The 12,373-nt window shown below is 36.8% G+C and overlaps 1 protein-coding gene across 3 annotated transcripts in view; it reads left to right on the top strand.

Annotated features, from left to right (window-relative positions):
* AKAP7 (A-kinase anchoring protein 7) overlaps positions 1 to 12,373 on the top strand; it is a 143,037-nt gene that overhangs the window by 95,153 nt on the left and 35,511 nt on the right. The window lies entirely within an intron of this gene.

Raw genomic sequence — 12,373 nt, 5'->3', positions numbered from 1 at the left:
TCTGTTTTAAATTCTTTGAGAAATCTCCAAACTGTTTTCCACAGTGGCAAAACTAATTACATTCTCATTAAAAGTATGTAAGTGTTCCCTTTTCTCTGCAGCCTTAGCAGCATCTCTTGTTTTTTGACTTTTTATTAATAGGTATTCTGACTGGTGTGAGATGATATCTCATTACAGTTTTGATTTGCATTTCTCTGATGATTACTGATGTGGAGCATTTTTCATATGTTTGTTGGTCACTTGTATGTCTGCTTTTGAGAACTGTCTGTTCCTGTCCTTTACGCATTTTTAGTGATTTTTTTTTTAACATGTTGTTTTAAGTTCCCTATAGATTCTGGAAATCAGACCTTTGTTGGATGCACAGTTTGCAAATACTTCCTCTCATTTTGCCTGTTTACTCTGTTGATAGTTTCTTTTGCTATGTGGAAGCTCTTTAAGGTCCCACTTGTCAATTTTGTTTTTGTTACAGTTACATTTGGGGACTTAGCCAAAATTCTTTGTCAAGGCCATGTTGAGAATGATATTTCCTAGGTTTTCTTCTAGGATTTTTATAGTATACGTGTTATTACAAAGTCATGCATGGAGGAAAGATCCATTAAAAGTTCAAGATAGATCAAAAGATCTGAATGTAGAGTATAAAAGGTTCCGGCTGGGTGCAGTGGCTCATGCCCCTAATCCTAGCACTTTGGGAGGCTGAGGTGGGTGGATCACGAGGTCAAGAGATCGAGACACCATCCTGGCCAGCATGGTGAAACCCTGTCTCTACTAAAAATACAAAAATTAGCTGGGCATGGTGGCGCATGCCTGTAGTCCCAGCTACTCAGGAAGCTGAGGCAGGAGAATCGCTTGAACCTGGGAGGTGGAGGTTACAGTGAGCTGAGATTGAGCCACTGCACTGCAGCCTGGCGGGAGTGAGACTGTCTCAAAAAAAAAATTTTTTTTCTTTGGTATGTTTTAAGATTCTACATTGCAACTAAACTTAAAGAAACTGTATCTTGTCGAGTTTTGGTATAGTATCAAAGAATATCCACAATTATTTTAATTAATTAAATGTTTATGAATATAACGCACATAAACTAAAGCTCTAGGTGGGTGGGTAGGGGTGTTGCCAGTCATTTTGAAGAGTATAAAACGATCCTGAGGTCAAAAATATTTGAAAAAAAAAACCCTCTGCTTTAGGTCATGGGCCCATGGAAACCATGAAAAAATGTAATATGCAGACAGTTAATTTAATTTTGATCAGTATTTTCAACAAATTAATTTTGATGGCTATTAAGCTATCTTGATGTCAAATATGAACTGGTTTGATAACTCTCTAATTTTTTTCTCCCTCCTTCTTTAATTTCCATTTGAGCATTGTTGGGGTAAAAATGTAACAAGTATAAAAATACCCCAGACAGACAGGAGCGTATCTATGTGAAATGACTCATTTAAAAATCATTATTATGTGAAGTAGGTATTATGTAATATAGGAATGTCTCTTTTATGATAGGCAGGACCAAAACATTTTTCTTTTTTTTTTTTTTGCACAGGCTGACAGGGATATGATTAAGAAAATTTCATCTCTACTTAGACCGATTAAGATGAATTTATTTCAAGCATTTTTGAAGAGGGAACATTTGAAAAAATAGTTTATTATCTGAGAGAACTATACACTATTTTTTTCATTTGATAACTTAGCAGTTAGAAATTTTCTACAAGAATTATGGAGTAACTTATTTAACAAGTGCTGACTACAGATATTTCCTTATTTATTTTATGACATACAAATTGAGTGACCATATAACTTACCATCTAAATGGTACACTGGTAAGTATTAAAAGGGGATCTATTAGTTACTAGGCTGGGATAAAAGAATAAAATCAAGACTGTCCTGGCTTAACTGGTACTTAGGTCACCCAACCTAAAAAAGTATAATGTTTTTGAAAAAGTGGAACCTTTGACATGCTAAATACTGTATTTTAATTGCCAGTCTGGTTTCTTTTTGTATCCTAAATGCCTTCTTTATATGTTTCTTTGATGAAACATGCCTTCTAAAAAGAAAATGTTTAAAACTTGTTATATACCACTAATAAAAATGAAAAGCAACAAATAATTGAAACTCTTAGCTTATTTATTTACATCTGCCTAAGTTAGACAAAGCTTTGGGATAAGTAACTGAGAAAATTAATCTTAGTGATGGCTCACTATATTTTAACTGGTATATCAGCTATTAATTTGGATGCTAACACAAAGTGGCAGCTGTGGCTCAGGCTATTTTGAAAATCCAACCATCTGTTGGCCTGGTTTCAAACCTTATGATTTATGTTAGACACTTAGGAACCCTGCATATTAAAGGGGCAGTGCTAAGTGGTAAATTTAACTATCTGAAAAATTAGGCATCACTACTAAAATGATGCAGTAGTAATTTATTTCATGAGTTATTTGTGCAGCCTTCAGTTTGAAGTTTATTCTTAAAAATATGAAGGTAAATACTGAATTCCAAATAAACAGGAAAAATAAAACCATGTGAATGAAATTCTTAGAGTGCAGAGTCTGATCAGACAAAGCCATTAACATAATTATGAATTATTAGTTGCCAAAAGTTATGTCTAACTAGTCCATGACATTGCCTCATTGCCTCTGAACACATTTTTCACCACATTAATCAATGTTTATTATTGTTTTAAAAGTGCTTAGCACAGTGCTTGGCATATAGTGTTATGAAAACATTACTGGCTGGGCAGTGGCTCACGCCTGCAATCCCAGAACCTTGGGAGGCCGAGGTCAGGAGTTAAAACCCAGCCTGGCCAACATGGCAAAACCCTGTCTCTACTAAAAATATGAAAAAAATCAGCCAGGTAATCACAGCTACTTGGGTGGCTGAGGCAGGAAAGTTGCTTGAACCTGGGAGGCAGAGGTTGCATGAGCCGAGATCACCCTGCGACACTTCAGTTTGGGGGACAACGCGAGATTCTGTCTCGAAAAAAGAAAATATTACTTGTTCATATCAATAGCAGTGCTAGTCATATAGAATACTTATTGCAGTGGTATTCTTTCTTAACATCAGAACATCAGTTTTCTAGTTATTAAAGATTTGCATTATTCCTAATACTTTCCTGAAATTGGCATGGGATCAACACTGGTGCATGTCAAAAGTAAAGATGCTTATATGTGTGTGTAAATATAATTAATATATTTATATGATATTTTATATTGTGTATATATAATTTGTGTATATAAATACATAGGTGAATATTAAAAATTTCGTTTAATTTTTTTGACTAGAAAAACAAAGTTGGCAAATCTATATAACATAGTGCTATCTTTTTAAAAACTTGCTAATGTGGTGAAATTACAATAGGCAGACTTATACAACTCATTAAATTCTTCTCCATTGCAGTGAAACATGGAGGAATTGGAGAGAATGTAGAATAGTAGAAAGAGACAGAGAAGGAAAGAGCTCAAACTACAGAGGAAAACATAGTGACCAGAAGTTCCAGACAGAACTTGTTCTAATGGTCACTGCCACTTCCCACTTTCCAGCTGCCCAACTGTTTGCACATTTTTAATGACTTGAAACCCAGTTACCACATCTATAAAATAGAGATAAGCATAGTTGTTACTTCATGAGGACTGAATGAGATAATGCATGAAAATCTCTTAGCATCATGCCTGGCACATCCTCAATGTTCACTAACTGGTGCCTATTATTATTGTTGTAGAATTGCTGCAAATTGTATACAGAATTCTTAAGCCCAGGACAAACAAGGCTCAAGAGTGACTTATGGCAGCGTTAGTCTAAAATAAATAAAACGTCTATTTCTTCTTAATCTTAATACACTATTCTAGGCATTAGGAAAAACTTTGAACTCTAAAGGATTGTTAAGACACTGGAACAAGGTGCTAAGGGATTTGTAAAATATCTTGACTATCTTTTAAGATGGAAGAGAGTATCATTTATGAAGTTATCGAATCTGGAGGTCTAAATCACCTCATGAAGTTTCTTTTGTCATTAGAATTCATGAAACCCCTATTTTGCATTAAATTTTGTTTTAGTTTTTGTCCCAGCAAGACCTTGCTTACTATTGCATCTCGCATTAATTGGAAGGGAGGTAATACAATTCTCAATCTCCAGCTCTGTTTTAAAATCCAATTCAATTTCATCCTTTTTTGTTATATAGTTACTCTTAAAATATGAATGGGGGTAGTGAAGTATGATGAGTGAGTAAACGGGTCTTGGTTGTCACACTGGCAGACTGAATTTAGGATTCGTTGGTATTGCCTGAGTTACCAGTTCATTCATAGCTCTCTCTTGGTATGTGAATCATTATTAACTACTGTGCACATAAAGGCTTTCCTTTACTTTAAAACTTCTTCAGTCCAATTTTGGTTACTATAATTTATTTGTGCAATTTATTGAACAGCTATTTATTGAGGCTACCAAGTGCCAAGCATTATGCTGTGTATTAAAGATCAAAGATGGACAAACACAGCCATGGTCTCAGAGTTTATTTTCTAGTGGGAAGTCATGCAAACAAACAATTACAATTTAAAGTGATAATGACTGTAATGACGCTAATGGGAACCAAGTGAGGGTGCTTTTAATGCTGTCAGGGATTGTCAGGACAGGCTGCACAGAAGAGGAAAGTTTTGAACTGAAAATGAGAATGTTCAGTGTGGAGGGAGGCAAATGAGAGATTTTCCAGGCCAAGAAAGCTGCATAAGAGTCTGTGCAGGGACGTGTAAGTAATTCACTCTGCACATGAATAACTTATCTTTAAGCAATTCAGATCTCATTTTATAGGGAATGGGAGCCATCAACATTTTTGGAGCTGGAAATGACATGATCAGATTTGTGCTTAAGAAAAGACACTCTACTGGTACGGTATAAGCATGATGCAATGGCTGAATCAGCAAGACCAGCAAGTAGACAGGAGTGGCAGTCTAGAGCGGTCATGATAATTGCCTGCACTTGGCATTTGCAGTGGGTGGTGATGGAGAAGGTGGGGTGCATTGCAGATCTCGGTAGGCAGGAGAATCAGTATTTTAAGGTTTGGGGTAGATTTTGAAAAACAGAAGAGAACCCTAGGTTGGCTCCCAGATTTGGGGTTTAGACAACTAGGTAGACAATAGTGCCCTACACCAATGTACAGGATAAAAAAGAAAACAGATGTTGGTGACAAGATGATGAGTTCAGTTTTGAGCACAGGAAAGCAGCTGTGACCCAATCAAGGGGCTTGTTGAGAGAGGTCCAGGACATAGATTGTGGTACACACACATAAAGACACACACACACACACACACACACACATATGAGAGACAAATGATTCAGTGGCATTAGGTTAGTAGTTCAAGCAATGGGTATGAATGAAAGGGCGGAAGAGTACCTGGGAAACCTAGAACTTCAGATTTGCTTTGCCGCTAGTTACCTGAGATATGTATTGTACAGAAAGGACGGAGACCTTAAACAAGAGGCTATGGCAGAGATAAAAGGTTGTGGAAATTATTTCCATAAGTATGACAAATTTGTTAATTGTTTCTTGTTGGTCTGTGGAACAGCAGTAGCCTAAAAATGTCTTTCTATGATTCAAGATTGCATCTTCTACAGAGAAACTTGTTTTGGTAGAAATGAGGATAATGAAAGCTAAAGAAACACAGAGTATATTTTATTTCCCTTTATGAAGTTTAAATTCTGTTTTTTTTCCATTAACCCACATAGATTCTTTGATACTGTATCTGACTTGAATATGTTTTATATATAATGCTTAAGGGCCTAAGTATGAGCAACCGAGAAAACATCAGTTTGTCACTTCATGAATTGTGGTTCTATATGATCTTCTATTGACTAATGATTCAGGTGAATATTTTGTCTTGATTCTGGCTATGAGTAAAGGAAGCTGTACTTGACCATCACAGTTGTATATTTGGTATCAAAGCACCATAGCTGCCAAATATATGTTCATTGCCAACAACTTGGATTATGATAAGTAGAAGCTTTTACTTAAGCAGTCAGTCTTAGTATAATAAAGTTTCAAGAAAGGCAGTTCACAGTTTTGCTTCTTGTTCTCCAGCCATGAATTTTAGCAATTATAATTTTGTTTATTAGTGTGGCATACATTAATCCATATGTGATAGTTTTTTAATTAGCATGACACTCTTTTTCAGTGATTTACTTTTTAAGGCTTTTTTTCCCTTTTTTTCGATATAAAATTGCATAAGTAATACCCTTTTAATCACGTTCTTAGTATTAATTGACCAAAAAGCAGATATACATTTTTATTAAAAGGTAAACATGGAACACGAGCAGACACTAGTGGCTTGCCTATTCTGAGTCCATTTTCTTTGCCTTCACTGGGATACCCTGGGCTTCAGGCCAAGTGGCCCTGACTTTTGCCCCGAAGGTGATTGGCTCCATTCTTCTTCCTAGTGATTAGTGTAGGAAGTGGCATGTGATCCAATTTCAATATATGTGAGAAGTCTGCTGGAACATCAGCAGTTTTCTTGTACTTAATCTACTGACTAGTATTTGTATTATGGGAGATGGCTGCTAATGCCAGGTGCCTTTAATCTGTTAATGCTCTAGACCTTTCAGAGGAGAAACCAATGTCCTTCACAAGAAGAAAATAAACATATTTCAGAAATACCAGTGGGACCATTGAGTTGATAAAAAGAAATTTAGAGGGAAGAGAATACCATGTTTTAGCTGGCAATTGTTGGGTGTACATGTGGTGGCCTTTGCTGCCACCTTAGCCATAGGGGACACTGGGTGGCTGTAAGTATACATGCTGAGCATAGGACACTAGGAAGGTGAGTCATGACGATCTTGTCAAGCCACTGAATTAACCACCCCTAGAGTGACACTACCATAGCTTATAGGATTATAGAAAATAATGACATTTCTTTATTTTTAAACCATATGAATCAAGAATTTTTGGTGTTTGCAGCTGAGTGCATGCTAACAGATACAAATTTCAGTTGTGGATTAAGAAATATATGAACAGAAAATAGATTCAGTGGGATATTTAAACGACATTTGTGACAGTTACCACATGTTTTTAGAAGCATCCATAAACAGACTAATCAGAATGAATACTGACATAGCATATCAGAGGCACGTCACCGGGGCCATGGTGGACCATGACAAATTTTGAGACCTGCCAAGAGCAGCCTTGATTTAATGGCATTTTATCTGGTGTAAATAATTTTTTTATTTTCAGGATTCACTTTCATTTCTCCTTATCTTTTTAAGTATTATTAGAGGAAAAAAAGCTTTAATATGTTGAGTTATTAAAGTACCTTTTATTTGAAGCTTGACATACCAGGAAATATTACTGACTGTTGTCTTGCCTAAGGTCAAACAGTGGACCACTTTCAGAGCTAAATATAGATTGAGAGCATTCCACATAAGGAATAATTAGGACCTCTGAAAAAACTCCAATGCCTTAGAAATTGTAGAACCAAATTTTCTGTTGTTTACATTGTTAAACTACAAGTAAAATATTCTCATTGGGTCCTGTTGGTGTTTCTGAAATATGTTTCTTTTCTTCTTGTGAAGGATGTTGGTTCCTTCTCTGAAAGGTCTGGGGCATTAAAAGATCAAAAGCACTTGACTAAGAAAGCAGCCATGTCTGTTAATACAAATACTGGTCAGTAGATTATATTCTTTGCTTTTCCTTTTGATTTTTTCAAATAAAGTTTTAACGTCCAAACATTTAACTTATTTTTGAGGAAGTAACTCATATCAGTTTTTGTGCTTTCATTAATGCTTGAGAAAAGGTCAGACTGTAAAAAGCAGAGCTGAACAGTGTCTATTTAGAATAAATGACTGTTACTGGCCTTTGTTCTGTTGTTATTGCTTTGGGTTAATAAAACTGTCCAATGTGATTTGCCACGATGGGAATGCTGGGCTCCTTCCAGCTCCCCTAGGGCCATGACTTCAAATGGGGAGCTCATATCCTCCTCGGGCTCTGGCTCTCTCACCTACTCTGGCTGCACTCCTTGACGCAATAGTTAACTTTACCACAAGAGCTTATGTGACGGTCATGTTAGCTCATAGCATGTGTTCAATAAACAGTGGCTGGAATGAAACTGGTAACAGAGTATGCTGTAAATGTGAGGTTTCCAGATATGTGCTGGGACTTGTCAGCCCTTCTTTCAGCCTCCTGCCTCTAGTGTTCTCCTGCTGTCTGTCCTCCAAGCAGGGAGATAAAGTTTCCCCACTAACTTACTTCTCTATTAAGGAAAACACTTTGACTATACATGCCGTTAAATGTTGGCCACACACATAGAAAATAACTGACTGAGTAGTAACCATGGAGTAGGCATTTGAAAATTGGCACTGAGCAGAAATGCATCAGCAGAAATTTTGGAATGACCCTTGTAGATTGGTAAAGAATAAGGACTTCTTTTGTAGCTCTAGGTGTCTACCTGTTTCTTTCCGTTTTCTAAATGCACATATGCTGTATATGGTACATTATGCTTTTCTCTCTTCTGTTTTATAGAAAAAAATTCCCTTTCTAATTGCTGTACATATAAAATTGTATAGCATATGGCAGTTTCAAATACAAATGCCTATAACTTTCAGTTTTAGAGAAAAACAAAAGCACTGCAAGGAGAAGTAAAAAGTCTGTTGAAAATATGACCAAAGTAGGAATTATGGTTTTAAAAAAAGATTCTTGGCTTCCAAATTTCACAGTTAGACTAATTCTTTTTGCAGGTAATTAAGAACAGGACTTAACCAGTGAGATTTATAGATAATATATAAAGTTTTTTCAGTTGTGGTTTAATGATGTTGTTTCAGAATCTTTCTGTTTGGTTACAAAATAACTGCAAAGATACAGCAGTGGCTAAATGATAAAGGAGCATCTTTTGGGTCTGGGTGATAGATGTATGCCTATTGTGGATTGATTATTGAGAGTCGCATTCTTCTTTTTTTTTTTTTTTTTTTTTTTTTTTTGAGATGGAGTCTTGCACTGTCGCTAGGGCTGGAGTGCAGTGGTGTGATCTCAGTTCACTGCAACCTCTTCCTCCCAGGTTCAAGCAGTTCTCCTGCCTCAGCCTCCTGAGCAGCTGGGATTACAGGTGCCTGCTATCACACCCAGCTAATTTTTTTGTATTTCTAGCAGAGACAGGGTTTCACTACAAGAACACAGAGAAACAAAATATAATATTGAATGTGTCCATCCAATCTCCTTCAGGCCCAGAATAATTGTTTGTCTTTTTGGTACCCAATGGCAACATAAAAATTGGAATATATTCCAAAACATTCCAATTTCCATGAGTTATGTGTCCACAAATTGTCAAGTACTTCTTGAACTTACATACATTTTCATGGTCACTGTGACATTTCTTGGCATAACAGTTTCCGTAAGTGGTCTGCCTGCTGTGTAATGAAATCTTCCTAAATTGTCTCTTTTGTACATAAAGGTATGTCTTGTCTCCTAAGGCTTAGTTCCAAAATTTGGAAGGATAAAGTGGTTTTTCTCTTTCTTTACACTTCATGATTTAAGGTCCTCTTTTCTCTCCTCTCTTTTGAATAAAAGACATTTACTGTTTTTTTTTCTTTTTCATGTGTCTCTACAAATTGTCAGACTCCAATTTCCTTTAATTAATGAGCTGGAAGCGTCAGAAGAATTGGTAATTTGTACAGTTTTGGTAAAAATTGGTAATTTGTACAGTTTTATAGAGCCAGACTCTTGCAGCGAGGATTGCTTTTTATTTTGACACAGACTTTTCCATGAAGTTTCTCAGAAATCCAATATATATGTATATGTTCAGTTATAGGTAGAAAAAGATACTAACCACAGAGAATAGAGCTTTTGGTCATAATTAAGAATTACCTCTTTCCAATAGAAGCAGTAATCAGAGCTGACAGTTCAAAGTACATGGACAAGAGGCAGCTGACACCCACCTCATACTTTTTAGTTTCATTCCTGCCATTTTAAACAATTATAATAAAAAAACCTAAAATATGATAGCAGATATAGGCATCTGTCCTAACCGTGATTTTTCTGTAGCCAGGCCTGGGAGAAAAGAAAGCATGAAAAGTTTTTAAGTTTATGAACATAGTGTCATGTCAGATATTTTTCCTCTTCAAGGTTAATCTTCTTTTTTAAATTTTATAGTAGACCTCCACATACTACGGAGAAGAGTGTGCTAATTCCCTAATAAAAGGTCATGAATATTGTCAGGGATTATATTTGTGCATGGTCCAAGTTGCCGTTTTTCCTGGAAGATGAATGTGTTCAGGAACCATTCTGCTATTTCTGTGCTCTCAATTGAGTCATTTTCCCAAAATATGCCAGGCTCCAGCCCTGAAAAGGGTCTGTCTTTAGGTCATTTGTTTTAAAATAGGATTATATTACTCTAGCACCATTAATAAAGGGATTTGCTGGCAAAGCATGAGTAACAAAGGCAAGATTTTGAACATATTACCATAGAGCATGGTTAAATAACATTTTTCTGCACAATATTTTGAAATTGTGGTATGCTGTTTTGTAACATATATAGCTGAGTCTACACACAAATTGTGTTTAATAATACAGAATTCTGGGCCAGGAGTGGTGCCTCATGCCTGTAATCCCAGAACTTTGAGATGCCGAGGCAGGCGGATCACAAGGACAGGAGTTCAAGACCAGCCCGGCCAATATGGTGAAACCCCGTCTCGACTAAAAATACAATATTAGCTGGGCGTGGTGGCTGGCACCTGTAATCCCGGCTACTTGGGTGGCTGAGGCAGGAGAATTGCTTGAACCTGGGAGACAGAGGTTGCAGTGAGCTGAGATTGTGCCATTGCACTCTATCCTGGGTGACAGAGCAAGACGCCATCTCAGAAAAAATAAAATAATAATAATAATAATAATACAGAAGTCTGAATCAGATGCTTAGGGTTTGTTGAGCCAGAAAGATTGAGTTCAAATCCCCTTATTACCATATACTCTCCAAAAGATTTCACCCAAGTTACTTTTCTGAGCTTATGTTTTTCACCTGTAAAATACCACCATCCTCATAGAACTGTCTTAGGGATTAAATGAAAGAATAAACTGTAAAAACACTTAGCAAGTACCTGGTGTTATGTGTCACCAGTAAATGTTAGGTTTTAAAATTCTTGTGTTGAATTTCTCCATTGTTGTCTATCTTTTATTATAGTTAATTCACTTAATGCTTATGAAAAAGCTTGTAACATTCTCTAGCTCCCCTTCATGCAGAATATCTTGATAAATACTGTTAGTTAACGATATGTTATATATTTTATTTTTTTTAATAAAGACAAGGTCTCACTCAGTCACTCCTGCACTCAGGCTGGAGTACAGTGGTATGTGTGATCATAGCTCGCTCTAACCTTAAACTCCTGGGCTCAAGCAGTCCTCTTGCCTTAGCCTCCTGAGTAGCTAGGACTAAGGCAGGTGCCATTATGACTGGCTAATCTTTAAAAATTTTCTGTAGAGATGGGATCTCACTCTGTTACCCAGGCTGCTGTCACACTCCTGGCCTCAAGTGATCCTCTCACCTCGGCCTCCAAAGTGCTGGCATTATAAGCGTGAGCCATGGCGCCTGTCCCTATTCTTAACTGCCCATTTTCAGAAGCAGTGCTAACAGGGAATCATTAATAATGAAGTTAAATTGGTAGGATTTATTGCACAAACATTATCCTTCTGGGCTCTGAGTTTGAGTGGAGGGCCTTTTTGTTTGGAGGCCAGATATATAAGCATTAACTCAAGATGGCAGCTGGTAGGGCACAAAATTGAAAGAGGAGGAGGCAAGATTGCCACCTGGTGCTGTAAAGACTGAGGCAGATATATTACAGCCATCAAACAATCTGTTCCTTCTTCTTCTCCCCTCAATATTTGGCAACACAAATTAAAAGCTTTATAATGAACTTACCTGATTTACAGATAAAGATATCAAAACTCTGACAAGGAGGCGCATGTTTCATAACTGTTAATACCTGACATCTGGGATTCAAACCCATGGTTTCCTGACTCCAAAGGTTTTATCACTATACTGATACTGGTGCTTGGGAAATGCCAGGAGTTACTGGTTTTCCTCAATGAAGAACATTCCCTGCAAATACATCATCCTTGAACACAGAAAGTAATGTTCAGGATAATTGTTCACTGGTGGTTAGGCTGTTTCCTTTATTTTGATCACAAAATCATATAATGCTAGTACTGTAAAGGATCCTAATATTCCTATTGCCTTATTTTTGGGTGAAGCAACTGAGACCCAGAGAGAACCAAGGACTTGTCTGATGTTTCCTAGTTGGCTCATGGCAGTATTGAGGCTGGGAAGAACCTCATTCTGTGTCATGTCTGCAGTGTTCAAAATCTGCTCTGCATTCTGATATTACCACTTTTAGGGTCCTGGGCCATTTATTTCCTTTCTAGTCTTA

Source organism: Sapajus apella, unplaced genomic scaffold, assembly GCF_009761245.1.
Source record: "Sapajus apella isolate SASKATOON/1434 unplaced genomic scaffold, GSC_monkey_1.0 scaffold6, whole genome shotgun sequence".
In the NCBI taxonomy this organism is placed as follows: domain Eukaryota; kingdom Metazoa; phylum Chordata; class Mammalia; order Primates; family Cebidae; genus Sapajus; species Sapajus apella.
The sequence above is the reverse complement of the archived record's forward strand: the minus strand, read 5'-3'. Positions and strand labels throughout refer to the sequence as shown.